The sequence below is a fragment of the Salmo salar genome, chromosome ssa06 (genome assembly GCF_905237065.1).
Source record: "Salmo salar chromosome ssa06, Ssal_v3.1, whole genome shotgun sequence".
Taxonomy (NCBI): Eukaryota; Metazoa; Chordata; class Actinopteri; order Salmoniformes; family Salmonidae; genus Salmo; species Salmo salar.
The window spans coordinates 95,379,982-95,396,161 of NC_059447.1; the positions used below are offsets into that span (position 1 = coordinate 95,379,982).

The 16,180-nt window shown below is 43.2% G+C and overlaps 1 protein-coding gene across 1 annotated transcript in view; it reads left to right on the forward strand.

The window, feature by feature from the left end:
* The window catches only part of LOC106593120 (histidine-rich glycoprotein-like), a 78,037-nt gene that overhangs the window by 46,952 nt on the left and 14,905 nt on the right, over positions 1–16,180 (forward strand). The gene's annotated exons all lie outside the window — the stretch shown is intronic.

The following is a 16,180-nucleotide window of genomic DNA, read 5'->3' on the forward strand; positions in this document are numbered from 1 at the left end:
TACATTTCAATGAAACATGGTGAAGCCCCAAAATTGCCCTCGCTAGAAGCCTGTGTTTCAGACATAAGGAAGTGGATGGCTGCAAACTTTCTACTTTTCACCTCTTATGGACAGACGTTCCGCTAGCGGAATGCCTCACCAATATCCAATGGTAGCGCCTGGCGCGAAATACGAAAAACCTTAAAAATGCTATAATTTCAATTTCTCAAACATATGACCATTTTACACCATTTGAAAGATAAGACTCTCCTTTATCTAACCACATTGTCCGATTTCAAATATGCTTTACAGCGAAAGCAAAACATTAGATTATGTCAGGAGAGTACCTAGCCAGAAATAATCAGACACCCATTTTTCAAGCTAGCATATATGTCACAAAAACCAAAACCACAGCTAAATGCAGCACTAACCTTTGATGATCTTCATCAGATGACACTCCTAGGACATTATGTTATACAATACATGCATGTTTTGTTCAATCAAGTTCATATTTATATCAAAAACCAGCTTTTTACATTAGCATGTTTTGTTCAGAACTAGCATACCCACCGAAAACCTCCGGTGAATTTACTAAATTACTCACGATTAACGTTCACAAAATACATACAAATTATTTTAAGAATTATAGATACAGAACTCCTTTATGCAATCACGGTGTCAGATTTTAAAATAGCTTTTCGGTGAAAGCACATTTTGCAATATTCTGAGTAGATAGCCCGGCCATCATGGCTAGCTAATTTGACACCCACCAAGTTTGGCCCTCACCAAACTCAGATTTACTATAAGAAAAATTGGATTACCTTTGCTGTTCTTCATCAGAATGCACTCCCAGGACTTCTACTTCAACAACAAATGTTGTTTTGGTTCCAAATAATCCATAGTTATATCCAAATAGCTCCGTTTTGTTTGTGCGTTCAAGTCACTATCCGAAGGGTGACGCGCCGGCGCATTTCGTGACAAAAAAAAATTCAAAATATTCCATTACCGTACTTCGAAGCATGTCAAACGCTGTTTAAAATAAATTCTGAGATTTTTCTCGTAAAATAGCGATAATATTCCAACCGCGCGACGTCGTCTTGTGCACGCGCGTCTGAGTGTCATTGTTCCCAGAAGGACCACTCACAAAAACCCCTGCTGTTTTTCGCCAAGAGACTGCAGAGCTCTCATTCCACTTTCTGGCGCCTTCTTAGAGCCAATGAAAGCCTTAGAAAATGTAACGTTACAGCATAGATGCTGTATTTTTGATAGAGATGACCTAGAAGGACAAGAAATGGTCAGACAGAGCACTTCCTGTATAGAATCTTCTCAGGTTTTGGCCTGCCATATGAGTTCTGTTATACTCACAGACACCATTCAAACAGTTTTAGAAACTTTAGAGTGTTTTATATCTAAACCTACTAATTATATGCATATTCTAGTTTCTGGGCAGGAGTAGTAACCAGATTAAATCGGGTACATTTTTTAACCGGCCGTGAAAATACTGCCCCCTATCCCAAACAGGTTAAACTCGGACAAAACAGAGATGCTTGTTCTAGGTCCCAAGAAACAAAGAGATCTTCTGTTAAATCTGACAATTAATCTTGATGGTTGTACAGTCGTCTCAAATAAAACTGTGAAGGACCTCGGCGTTAGTCTGGACCCTGATCTCTCTTTTGAAGAACATATCAAGACTGTTTCAAGGGCAGCTTTTTTCCATCTATGTAACATTGCAAAAATCAGGAACTTTCTGTCCAAAAATGATGCAGAAAAATTCATCCATGCTTATGTCACTTCTAGGTTAGACTACTGCAATGCTCTACTTTCCGGCTAAAGCAATAAATAAACTTCAGTTAGTGCTAAACACGGCTGCTAGAATCTTGACAAGAACCCCAAAATTTAAACACATTACTCGAGTGCTAGCCTCTCTACTCTGGCTTCCTGTTAAGGCAAGGGCTGATTTCAAGGTTTTACTGCTAACCTACAAAGCATTACATGGGCTTGCTCCTACCTATCTTTCCAATTTGGTCCTGCCGTACATACCAACACGTACGCTACGGTCACAAGACGCAGGGCTCCTAATTGTCCCTAGAATTTCTAAGCAAACAGCTGGAGGCAGGGCTTTTTCCTATAGAGCTCCATTTTTATGGAATGGTCTGCCTACCCATGTGAGAGATGCAGACTCAGTCTCAACCTTTAAGTCTTTTCTGAAGACTCATCTCTTCAGTGGGTCCTATGATTGAGTGTAGTCTGGCCCAGGAGTGTGAAGGTGAACGGAAAGGCTCTGGAGCAACGAACCGCCCTTGTTGTCTCTGCCTGGCCAGTTCCCCTCTCTCCACTGGGATTCTCTGCCTCTAACCCTATTACAGGGGCTGAGTCACTGGCTTATTGGTGTTCTTCCATGCCGTCCCTAGGAGGTGTGCGTCACTTGAGTGGGTTGCGTCACTGACGTGGTCTTCCTGTCTGGGTTGGCGCCCCCCCCTTGGGTTGTGCCGTGGCGGAGATCTTTGTGGGCTATCCTCGGACTTGTCTCAGGATGGTAAGTTGGTGGTTGAAGATATCCCTCTAGTGGTGTGGGGGCTGTGCTTTGGCAAAGTGGGTGTGGTTATATCCTGCCTGTTTGGCCCTGTCCGGGGGTATCATCGGATGGGGCCACAGTGTCTCCTGACCCCTCCTGTCTCAGCCTCCAGTATTTATGCTGCAGTAGTTTATGTGTCGGGCGGCTAGGGTCAGTCTGTTATATCTGGGGTATTCCTCCTGTCTTATCCGGTGTCCTGTGTGAATTTAAGTATGCTCTCTCTAATTCTCTCTTTCTCTCTTTCTTTCTTTCTTTCTCTCTCTCGGAGGACCAGAGCCCTAGGACCATGCCTCAGGACTAACTGACATGATGACTCCTTGCTGTCCCCAGTCCACCTGGCCGTGCTGCTGCTCCAGTTTCAACTATTCTGCCTGCGGGTATGGAACCCTGACCTGTTCACTGGACGTGCTACCTGTCCCACACCTGCTGTTTTCAACTCTCTAGAGACAGCAGGAGCGGTAGAGATACTCTGAATGATCGGCTATGAAAAGCCAACTGATATTTACTCCTGAGGTGCTGACCCGTGGCACCTTCGACAACTACTGTGATTATTATTATTTGACCCTGCTGGTCATTTATGAACATTTTAACATCTTGGCCATGTTCTGTTATCTCCACCCGGCACAGCCAGAAGAGGACTGGCCACCCCTCATAGCCTGGTTCCTCTCTAGGTTTCTTCCTAGGTTTTGGCCTTTCTAGGGAGTTTTTCCTAGCCACCGTGCTTCTACACCTGCATTGCTTTCTGTTTGGGGTTTTAGGCTGGGTTTCTGTACAGCACTTTGAGATATCAGCTGATGTAAGAAGGGCTATATAAATACATTTGATTTGATTTGATGATATTTTTGTCCTTCCTGTTTAGCTCCCGAGTGGCGCAGCGGTCTAAGGCATCTCAGTGCAAGAGGCATCACTGCAGTCCTTGGTTCAAATCCAGGCTGCATCACATCCAGCTGTGATTAGGAGTCCCATAGGACGGCGCACAATTGGCCCAGTGTAGACCGTCATTGTAAAATAGAATTTGTTTTTAAAACCTGTTGAGGACAGACGTTCCACTAGCGGAACGCCTCGCCAATATCCAATGGAAGAACGTGGCGCGAAATACAAAAACCTCAAAATTGCAATAATTTCAATTTTTCAAACATACGACTATTTTACACCATTTTCAAGACAAGACTCTCGTTAATCTAACCACGTTGTCCGATTTCAAAAAGGCTTTACAGCAAAAGCAAAACATTAGATTATGTTAGGAGAGTACATAGCCAAAAACAATCACACAGCCATTTTCCAAGCAAGCATATATGTCACATAACCACAGCTAAATACAGCACTAACCTTTGATGATCTTCATCAGATGACACTCCTAGGACATTATGTTATACAATACATGCGTGTTTTGTTCAATCAAGTTCATATTTATATCAAAAACCAGCTTTTTACATTAGCATGTGATGTTCAGAACTAGCATACCCACCAAAAACTTCCAGTGAATTTACTAAATTACTCACGATAAACGTTGACAAAATACATAACAATTATTTTAAGAATTATAGATACAGAACTCCTTTGAGCAATCGCTATGTCCGATTTTAAAATAGCTTTTCGGCGAAAGCACATTTTGCAATATTCTGAGTACATAGCTCGGCCATCACGGCCAGCTATTTTGACATCCGCCAACTTCGGGGTCACCTAAACGCAGAATTACTATTAGAAAAATTGGATTACCTTTGCTGTTCTTCGTCAGAATGCACTCCCAGGACTTCTACTTCAACAACAAATGATGTTTTTGTTCCAAATAATCCATAGTTATGTCCAAATACCTCTGTTTTGTTCGTGCGTTCAGGTCACTATCCAAAGGGTAATGCGAGCCAAAAAAATTGAAAATGTTCCTTTACCGTACTTAGAAGCATGTCAAACGCTGTTTAAAATCAATTTTTATGGTATTTTTCTCGTAAAATAGCGATAATATTCCAACCGGACAATAGTGTATTCATTCAAAGAGGAAAAGAAAAAACAGCATGGTCGTGTGACCGCGCATATCCAATCTCTTTGTCACCAGGCAGACCACTGACAAACTGAGCTACCATACTCTGCCCAGAGACAGAAGACGGCTCTGGGCAGAGAACCAATGGAAGCCTTAGGAAGTGCTACGTAACCCCTCAGATACTGTAGTTTCGATAGAGAATCAAAAGAAGAACTACAAATTCTCAGACTGGCCACTTCCTGCTTGGAATCTTCTCAGGTTTTTGCCTGCCATATGAGTTCTGTTATACTCACAGACACCATTCAAACAGTTTTAGAAACTTCAGAGTGTTTTCTATCCACATCTAATAATAATATGCATATTCTCATTTCTGGGCAAGAGTTGTAACCAGTTTAAATCGGGTACGTTTTTTTCATCCGGCCGTGAAAATACTGCCCCCTATCCCAAACAGGTGACTTGTCTAGTTAAATAAAGTTTAAATAAAAAATACATTGTGTTCTGGAGGGCAGGCAGTGTACCCCAGGTGAAGTTTTGGTCAGGCCACACCACCCTCTGGAGAGCCCTGTGGTTGCAGGTGCTGCAGTTTCCTTCTTCACCACACTGTCTGTGTAGGTGGACCATTTCAGATTGTCAGTGATGTGTACGCAGAGGACCATAAAGCTTTACACCTTTTCCACTGCAGTCTTGTCGATGTGGATAAGGGCTTGCTCCCTCTGCTGTTTCTTAAAATCCACGATCAGCTCCTTTGTTTTGTTGACGTTGAGGGAGAGGTTATTTTCCTGGCACCAGTCCACCAGGACCCTCACCTCCTCCCTGTAGGCTGTCTTGTCATTGTTGGTAATCAGGCCCACTACCGTTGTGTCATCTGCAAACTTGATGATTGAGTTGGAGGAGTGCGTGGCCATGCAGTCGTGGGTGAACAGGGAGTACAGGAGGTGGCTGAGCACTGACCCTTGTGGGGCACCTGTGTTGAGGATCAGCGCAGTGGAGGTGTTGTTTCCTACCTTCACCACCTGGGGGCGGCCTGTCAGGAAGTCCAGGACCTAGTTGCAAAGGGCAGGGTTCATGTGTCATCTGCAAACTTGATGATTGAGTTGGAGGAGTGCGTGGCCATGCAGTCGTGGGTGAACAGGGAGTACAGGAGGTGGCTGAGCACTGACCCTTGTGGGGCACCTGTGTTGAGGATCAGCGAAGTGGAGGTGTTGTTTCCTACCTTCACCACCTGGGGGCGGCCTGTCAGGAAGTCCAGGACCTAGTTGCACAGGGCTGGGTTCAGACCCAGGGCCCCGAGCTTAATGATGAGCTTGGAGGGTACTTTGTTGTTGAAGGCTGAGCTATAGTCAATGAACAGCATTCTGTTGTCGGTATTCCTCTTGTCCAGATAGGATAGGTCAGTGAGCAGTGCGATGGCGATTGCATCATCTGTGGATCTATTGGGGCGGTAAGCAAATTGAAGTGGATCTAGGGTGTCAGGTAAACCCACTTTAATGTCCTATGGTTATCCAGCATACAACCTTCTCACAACTTTCTGGGAATGGAGCAGGATAATTGCTTGGTTTTGGAAAATTCGCAGCATAAGGAACTTGAACGTTTCCTGAAAGTAGAAACATGGTTACGTTTAATTTCTATTTTGGTAATTTTCTAGGAGTGTTCTCCAACTGGTTTAACATTGGGAATGTTCTCAAATAGTTCAGTACATTAAGAAACAATGTTCAGTACTTCAGTATAACGTTTCCTACAGGTTTCCTCATGGTTATATTTAAAGTCATGTTCTCAAATTGCTCGAAGAACAATGTTCTTCTTACTTTCTTATGTCTTTCTTATTCTCTCTGGCACCAAAACGTTTAAAAAGTGTTGATAGGGGACAGAATGCGATCGGACCGTCATATAATTGGCATATATATTACTCTTCCAAAATATTCCTTGTGGGCAAGGATATTAGAAATTTAATAAAAGCCTACTGGATGACAACTTGTTTTTAAGTAGGACAGAATAATTTATAACTGACTTTTGCAGACATGACATAGGTACAGCAGATCCCCTTATAGTATGGGACACCTTTAAATGTGCCTTTAGAGGCCATGCAATTCAGTAGTCATGTCACGCCCTGACCTGAGAGAGCCTTTTTATGTCTCTATTTAGGTTTGGTCAGGGTGTGATTTGGGTGGGCATTCTATGTTCTATTTTCTACGTTTTGTATTTCTTGGTTTTGGCCTGGTATGGCTCTCAATCAGGGATAGCTGTACTTCGTTGTCGCTGATTGGGAACCATACTTAGGCAGCCCTTTTTCCCACCTGTCCTTGTGGGTAGTTAACTTTGTTTGTGGCACTTTGCCCTGTAAGCTTCACAGTCGTTTTGTATTGTTTATTGGTTTTGCTGGCGACATTCAATAAAAAGGAAAATGTACACTCACCACGCTGCACCTTGGTCTACTTCATCCGACAATTGTGACAAGTCATCTATAAAACAAAAGCCATTTAGGTCAAAAGAGTCCATATTAACAAAGGAAATTGAAGGACTAACAGTACAGATAGCAATAACAACTGTACCATAGAGGCTCAGAGTAAGTTAGAGGAAAAATTTAAATAAATGGAGGATCTTATTTAGTGTAATATACTATAAAAATAAAGCGAACTGGATGGAATATGGGGAAAAATGCACCAAATTATTTTTCAATCTTCAACATAGAAATGCTACCAACATGTTTTTACTGAAACTTGTTACGAATGATGCAGTCAATCACGAAATTTTGAAAGAGGAAGTAAGATACTTTAAGCACATGTTTTCGTTTCAGTCTCCTCCATTTACACTAACCAAAGATAATTGTATGGATTTTTTTCCTATTAATCATGCAAAATTAACATCTGTACAGAAAGACTCACGTTAAGGCGAAATGACAGAGGAGACATTTCTTGATGCAATTAAAGCCTTTCAATCTGGGAAAACTCCAGGGCTGGATGGCATACCAGTTGAAGTAAACCAAACTTTTTTTAATATACTCGGATGACCATTATTAGCATGTTTTAACCACTCCTATATAAATGGTAGATTATCAGACACTCAACAAGAAGGTCTGATTTCATTATTACTGAAACAGGATCCAAGTGGTAAATGTAAAGATCCAGTCCATTTAAAACATTGGAGGCCCCTTACACTTCAGTGATGTGATGCAAACATTATAGCAAAATGTATAGCGCATAGAATTAAAAATGGTTTAGTCAGATATTATATTTGTCAGAGTTTATATATAAATGTCTGGAACGTTTCAATAAGAATCTCTTATTAAATGGGTAAAACTTATGTATAGCAACCCTAGGTGTAAAACAGTAAATATTGGCTACAAGTTTAAGGGCCAGCCGTGCTGCCCTGTTCTGAGCCAACTGCAATTTTCCCAAGTCTCTCTTTGTGGCACCTCAGCAAACGACTGAACAGAACTCCAGGTGCGACAAAACTAGGGCCTGTAGGACCTGCCTTGTTGATAGTGTTGTTAAGAAGGTAGAAACTAGGGCCTGTAGGACCTGCCTTGTTGATAGTGTTGTTAAGAAGGTAGAAACCAGGGCATGTAGGACCTGCCTTGTTGATAGTGTTGTTGAGAAGGTAGAAACCAGGGCATGTAGGACCTGCCTTGTTGATAGTGCTGTTAAGAAGGTAGAAACTAGGGCCTTTAGGACCTGCCTTGTTGATAGTGTTGTTAAGAAGGTAGAAACTAGGGCCTGTAGGACCTGCCTTGTTGATAGTGTTGTTAAGAAGGCAGAGCAACACATTATTATGGACAGACTTCTCCCCATCTTAGCTACTGTTGTATCTATATGTTTTGACCAGGACAGTTTACAATCCAGGGTTACTCCAAGCAGTTTAGTCACCTCAACTTGCTCAATTTCCACATTATTCATTACAAGATGTAGTTGAGGTTTAGGGTTTAGTGAGTGATTTGTCCCAAATACAATGCTTTTAGTTTACGTGTATAGCGTTGAGTCATCCACATATATAGACACACTGACCTTACTCAAAGCCAGTGGTATGTCATTAGTAAAGATTGAAAAACGCAAGGGGCCTAAACAGCTACCCTGGGGAATTCCTGATTCTACCTGGATTATGTATGAGAGGCTTGCATTAAAGAACACCCTCTGTGTTCTGTTAGACAGGTAACTCTTTATCCACATTATTGCAGGGGGTATAAAGCCATAACACATACGTTTTTCCAGCAGCAGACTGTGATCGATAATGTCAAAACCTGCACTGAAGTCTAACAAGACAACCCCCATAATCATTTTATTATCAGTCATTTTGTAAGTGCTGTGCTTGTTGAGTGTCCTTCCCTATAAGCGTGCTGAAAGTCTGTTGTCAATTTGTTTGCTATGAAATAGCATTGTATCTGGTCAAACACCATTTTTTCAGAAGTTTACTAAGGGTTGGTAACAGGCTGATTGGTTGGCTATTTGAGCCAGTAAAGGGGGCTTTACTATTCTTAGGTAGCGGAATGACTTTAGCTTCCCTCCAGGCCTGAGGGCACACGCTCTCTAGTAGGCTTAGATTGAAGATATGTTAAATAGGAGTGACAATTTCTTCTGCTATTATCCTCAGTCATTTTCCATCCAGATTGTCAGACACCGGTTGCTTGTCATTGTTGATAGACAATAATTTCTTCACCTCTTCCACATTGACTTTATGGAATTCAAAAGTACAATTCTTGTCTTTCATAGTTTGGTCCGATATACTTGGATGTGTAGTGTCAGTGTTTGTTGCTGGCATGTCATCCCTAAGTTTGTTTATCTTGCCAATGAAAAAATCATTAAAGTAGTTGTCAATATCAGTGGATTTTGTGATAAATGAGCATCTGATTCATTGAGTTGGCTTTTTTCCCAAAAATTTCATGTAAGGTGCTCCACAGCTTTTTACTATCATTCTTTGTATCATATATTTTTGTTTCATAGTATAGTTTATTTTATTTTTTTATTCAGTTTAGTCACGTGATTTCTTAATTTGCAGTACCTTTGCCAATCAGTTGGGCTGCCAGACTTATTTGCCATACCTTTTACCTCATCCCTCTCAACTATACAATTTTTCAATTCCTCATCAGTCCAAGGGGATTTAACAGTTTTTACAGTCATGTTCTTAATGGGTGCTTATTAGTAACTGGAATAAGAAATTTCATAAATGTGTCCAGTGCGGCGTCTGGTTGCTCCTCATTACACACCACAGACCAGCAAATATTATTCACATCATCAACATATGATACCTATGCACTACATATACCTATTGTATGACCTCGTATACACTATATTAGGCCCAGCCTTTGGAACTTGGGTTTTCCTAGATATGGCTATTATATTGTGATCACCACATTCTATGGATTTAAATACTGATTTAAAGCAAATTTCTGCAGCATTAGTAAAGATGTGACCAATAGATGTTGATGATTTCATTCCTGTGCTGTTTGTAACTACCCTGGTAGGTTGACTGATAACCTGAACCAGGTTGCAGACATTGGTTACAGATTGAAGTTTTTTTCTTGAGTGGGCAGTGTAATGAACACAAGGGGAGACAGAGAGCTGGTTTCATGCGCAGGGCGCGGCAGGTGTTTATTGCAAAGGACCACAGGAGGAGGCAGGTATCTGGGTCCAGGGGCAGGCAGAAGGTCATACACAGGAGGAGGCAGATAGCTGAGTCCAGGGGCAGGCAGAAGGTCATACACAGGAGGAGGCAGGTAGCTGGGTCCAGGGGCAGGCAGAAGGTCATACACAGGAGGAGGTAGGTAGCTGGGTCCAGGGACAGGCAGAAGGTCATACACAGGAGGAGATAGGTAGCTGGGTCCAGGGGCAGGCAGAAGGTCATACACAGGAGGAGGCAGGTAGCTGGGTCCAGGGGCAGGCAGCAGGTCATACACAGGAGGAGGTAGGTAGCTGGGTCCAGGGGCAGGTAGCTGGGTCCAGGGACAGGCAGAAGGTCATACACAGGAGGAGACAGGTAGCTGGGTCCAGGGGCAGGTAGCTGGGTCCAGGGGCAGGTAGCTGGGTCCAGGGGCAGGCAGAAGGTCATACACAGGAGGAGGCAGGTAGCTGGGTCCAGGGGCAGGTAGCTAGGTCCAGGGGCAGGTAGCTGGGTCCAGGGGCAGGCAGAAGGTCATACACAGGAGGAGGCAGGGAGCTGGGTCCAGGGGCAGGTAGCTGGGTCCAGGGGCAGGCAGAAGGTCATACACAGGAGGAGGCAGGTAGGTAGCTGGGTCCAGGGGCAGGCAGAAGGTCATACACAGGGGGTCTGAAAGGGCAACAGTACAGGCAGGGAAAAGGCTAGTAACGTAGTCTGGGAGATCAGGCAATAGGTAGATAACAGGAAATCTGATAGGCTAAAGTACAGGCAGGGAAAAGGCAAAAAGGCGTCATTAGTGAGGATGGCCAAAAACGATCATACATGAGAGGAGTAAATCACAGGGAAACCCAGCGCTCTGAAAGTCGTGTGTCACAAAGCAAACAATACCTCACAGTGACGGGGTGCAAAGAACTGAACTAACTAGTGTGTGATAATGACATACAGGTGTGTGAACAGGTGATCAGAATTCAGGTGATTGGGATCTGGAGAGTGAGCTGCGTTCAGGGGATCTATGTGTTTGAGAGTGTGAGCTGGAGAGTGAGCTGCATTCAGGGGATCTAGGTGTTTGAGAGTGTGAGCTGAAAGCAGACGTTACATGCATCTTGATGAGACAGTCAATATTTAAATCACCCAGAAAATATACTTCTCTGTTGATATCACATACACTATCAAGAATTTCACACATATTATCCAGCTACTGACTGTTAGCACTTGGTGGTCTATAGCAGCTTCCCACCAGAATGGGCTTTAGGTGAGGCAGATGAACCTGTAGCCATATTACTTCAACAGTATTTAACATGAGATCGTCTCTAATCTTTACAGGAATGTGGTTCTGAATATAGACCGCAACACCGCCTCCGTTGGCATTTCTGTAGATGTTATAACTATGTATTGCTACCACTGCATAATCAAAGGTATTATCTAAGTGATTTTCTGAGACAGTCAGAATATGAATGTCATCTGTTACAAAACAAGTTACTGACTTCATGGACCTGGTTTCTTAGGCTACATATGTTAATGTGGGCTATTTTTTTATCACCTTCTGGGTTGTGGATTGTTTCTAAAGCTTTACTGGGAAGCTGATCAGAGGTAGACTTACTCATGTTATTTACATTGGAGCTGATAGTGCAGGGTGAGCTGCAATAAGGTGGTCTTCCTACTATTGAACACCACCTCAGTGCACACAGTGGTCTTCCTACTCGGGCAACAAAGGTATTCAGGGCAGTTACGGGGACATAAATTAAGTTACTTACATTGTGTTTGCCAACACCCCTAGAATTATGTACATTTGATGCAGCATTATGACGATTCATTGTCACAATGGTAGGGATTAACTGAGCTGGTCTTGGATCATTTACCAGTCGTTGTTTCAGTGGACTAATTCCATGGATAGAAAACAGAAGATTTGAATCTCACTGATGCCATGTCACAATAAAAAAAAAAAAATGTGTTTGCATGGCTTTGTTCCCACAACCAATGTGAAACCAAAAACATACGTTTCCACAACTTCCAAGGAACCAAATGTGCCAGCTGGGTGCTATTGTCGCAGATCTCTTCAGAAACTCAAAGTAGTAACAAATACATGTGCGATCATCTCCACATGCATGTACACACACACACACACACACACACACACACACACACACACACACACACACACACACACACACACACACACACACACACACACACACACACACACACACACACACACACACACACACACACAAAGTCCAGCAGACCAATGGCCCAGGAGATGGAGGGGGGGGCTGATTAGGGGTGACGAGTGGAGAGGGTGGAGGGGGATTTGAGGTGTGTGTGTGTGAGGAGGGGTTAGAGGGGATTTGCGCGGGCGAGGGCAGGGTGAGGGTGTGAGGAGGGGGTAGAGGGGATTTGTGCGGGTCGAGGGCAGGGTGTGTGTGTGAGTGTGGGGGGAGACCAGTAGGGAATGGTGTCAGCTGCGCAGGCAGCAGGGAAAGCCGACATCTTAATAAAACAGCCTCAGGCTAAAACCCATTAAAAGCCTCAGAGCCTGTTACCACTGCTGGCCAGGTAGCACACACACATATATTATATATGGATCTGTCTGTCTGTCTGTCTGTCTGTCATATTATATATGGATCTGTCTGTCTGTCTGTCTGTCTGTCTGTCTGTCTGTCTGTCTGTCTGTCTGTCTGTCTGTCTGTCTGTCTGTCTGTCTGTCTGTCTGTCTGTCTGTCTGTCTGTCTGTCTGTCTGTCTGTCTGTCTGTCTGTCATATTATATATGGATCTGTCTCTGTCTGTCTGTGTGTTTGTGTGTGGTTACAGACCTTGACCATTGTGGCATTACAATAGTCCAGGGAAATTGATTGATAAATAACAGGAAAGGGGGAAACCCTACTCAAAACACAAACAGGAAAGGGGGAAACCCTACTCAAAACACAAACAGGAAAGGGGGAAACACTACTCAAAACACAAACAGGAAAGGGGGAAACCCTACTCAAAACACAAACAGGAAAGGGGGAAACCCTACTCAAAACATTTTTTTTAGCACAGTGAAATGTCACTGCTTACTCTTTCCCAACAATGCTGTAATCAATAAGTAGTACTTAAAACATTTATTAAAAAAAGTCAAGTAGATCAAAAAGACTGTAGAAATCACACACTCAGTATGTAAACTACACTGAGAGGACAAGACAGACTGACCAGGTGAATCCAGGTGAAAGATATGATCCCTTATTGATGTCACTTGTTAAATCCACTTCAATCAGCGTAGATGAAGGGGAGGAGACGGGTTAAAGAAGGATTTTTAAGCTTTGAGACAACTGAGACATGGATTGTGTATGTATACCATTCAGAGGGTGAATGGGCAAGACAAAATATTTAAGTGCATTTGAATACGGTATGGTAGTAGGTGCCAGGCGCACCGGTTTGAGTGTGTGAAGAACTGCAACACTGCTGGGTTTTTCAAGCTCAACAGTTTCCTGTGTGTATCAAGAATTGTCCACCACCCAAAGGACATCCAGCCAACTTGACACAACTGTGGGAAGCATTGGAGTCAACATGGACCAGCATCTCTGTGGAACGCTTTAGACACCTTGTAGAGTGGAGGGATGCAACTCAAGATTAGGAGTTCAGAGTTCAGACAGGCTCTTATTGGTGCTGTAATATAGCTGAGTTCAGACAGGCTCTTATTGGTGCTGTAATATAGCTGAGTTCAGACAGGCTCTTATTGGTGCTGTAATATAGCTGAGTTCAGACAGGCTCTTATTGGTGCTGTAATATAGCTGAGTTCAGACAGGCTCTTATTGGTGTTGTAATATAGCTGAGTTCAGACAGGCTCTTATTGGTGCTGTAATATAGCTGAGTTCAGACGGGCTCTTATTGGTGCTGTAATATAGCTGAGTTCAGACAGGCTCTTATTGGTGCTGTAATATAGCTGAGTTCAGACAGGCTCTTATTGGTGTTGTAATATAGCTGAGTTCAGACAGGCTCTTATTGGTGCTGTAATATAGCTGAGTTCAGACAGGCTCTTATTGGTGCTGTAATATAGCTGTGGCTCTTTTGGTGTTGTAATATAGCTGAGTTCAGACAGGCTCTTATTGGTGCTGTAATATAGCTGATTCAGACAGGCTCTTATTGGTGCTGTAATATAGCTGAGTTCAGACAGGCTCTTATTGGTGCTGTAATATAGCTGAGTTCAGACAGGCTCTTATTGGTGCTGTAATATAGCTGAGTTCAGACAGGCTCTTATTGGTGCTGTAATATAGCTGAGTTCAGACAGGCTCTTATTGGTGTTGTACTAAACTATTGTTTTGACAGGATGTCACTTCTCTTCTGCTAGGTGTGTGTGAGTGTGTAAGAGTGTGTGTGTATATGTGTGTGTATATGCGTGTGTGTGTGTTTGTGTGTGAGAGAGAGAGTGTGGTACGCCGCGAGCCGCCTCTTTATCTCAGGCCTAAGGCTACTGTCACTGAGCCGAAGGGAGCGAGGGAGAGACGGAGGGAGAGAGAGGGAGAGAGGGAGGAAGAGAGAGATAATTCACTTGTCAGCTGCCTGATGAAATGCCATTTTAACTGAAGCTGTTAATAAGAGCATTACAGGGTTCACCCAGCCACACACACACAGACACAGACACACACACACACACACTTGACCAACAGCCACTGGGTACATGCACACAGACACACACACACACACACACACACACACACACACACACACACACACACACACACACACACACACACACACACACACACACACACACACACACACACACAACCCTTTACCCTGCTGGCATAATGACTTCTTAAAGACATGCTCTGGAACTTTGGCGACTAGGAAAGTATTTTTCAAACTTTGCGCTTTGGGCTGGATGTGTCATTGTGTAGTTCATATATGCATATTCTATGAGCGGAATATGTGCACCACATCATTGCGCTCTCTCTCTCTCTCTCTCTCTCTCTCTCTCTCTCTCTCTCTCTCTCTCGCTCTGCTGAGACTTGCCCAGCGTTATCCAATGAGGTTGCAGGGCGGTCCCGACTGCAAAGTGGATACAGCAGAGAGAGAGAGAGCGCAATGACGTGGTGCATATATCTGCACATATGTGAAGTACTAAGCAATTCTGTGGGGATACTTTTGGCTCACAGGGTGCTACTTTCAGAACTACTGGCTACAAAGTACACAAAAGTACCGGAGAATCTCTTTAAGAAACCCTAGAATCGATGTCCACTCCCCCCTGGAAATCAAATTGGCATAATACAAAAAATCCCCATAAAAATCTGTCAGTTTAAGCAAGAGATATGTTTTTTTTGCATTGGATGCATCTCAATCCATCGCATCCACCGATGTCTCACTTTTGCATCTGGGGTAAAAGGTGACAGAGCTAGAGCAGTGTTTGTCAGACCACCGGCCTTCCCGAAAATCGTCTGAGGCGTCTGAACGGTTTGGTCTACAAACTATTATGGTGAGATTGTCATGAACATGTACATGAGCTGTCATTAAGGCAAAGGGTGGCTACTTTGAAGAATATAAAATATAAAATATATTTTAATTTGTTTAACACTTTTTTGGTTACTACATGATTCCATATGTGTTATTTCATTGTTTTGATGTCTTCACTATTATTCTACAATGTAGATGATAGTAAGAAATTAAGAAAAACCTTTGAATGAGTAGGTGTGTCCAAACTTTTGACTGGTACTGCATTTACCAAATAAACTAAAGTAAAAAATTATAAAAAAAGTAACACAATAAAAAAGCAAGGCTAGTGAGATACCTAATCAGTTGTGCAACTGAACGCATTCAACTGATGATGTTGGAGTCATGTTTGGCCACGCAGTCGTGGGTGAACAGGGAGTACAGGAGGGGGCTGAGCATGCACCCCTGAGGGGCTCCAGTGTTGAGGATCAGAGTGGCAGATGTGTTGTTGCCTACCCTCACCACCTGGGGGTGGCCCGTCAGGAAGTCCAGGATCCAGTTGCAGAGTGAGGTGTTTAGTCCCAGGGTCCTTAGCTTAGTGATGAGCTTTGAGGGTACTATGGTGTTGAATGCTGAGCTGTAGTCAATGAACAGC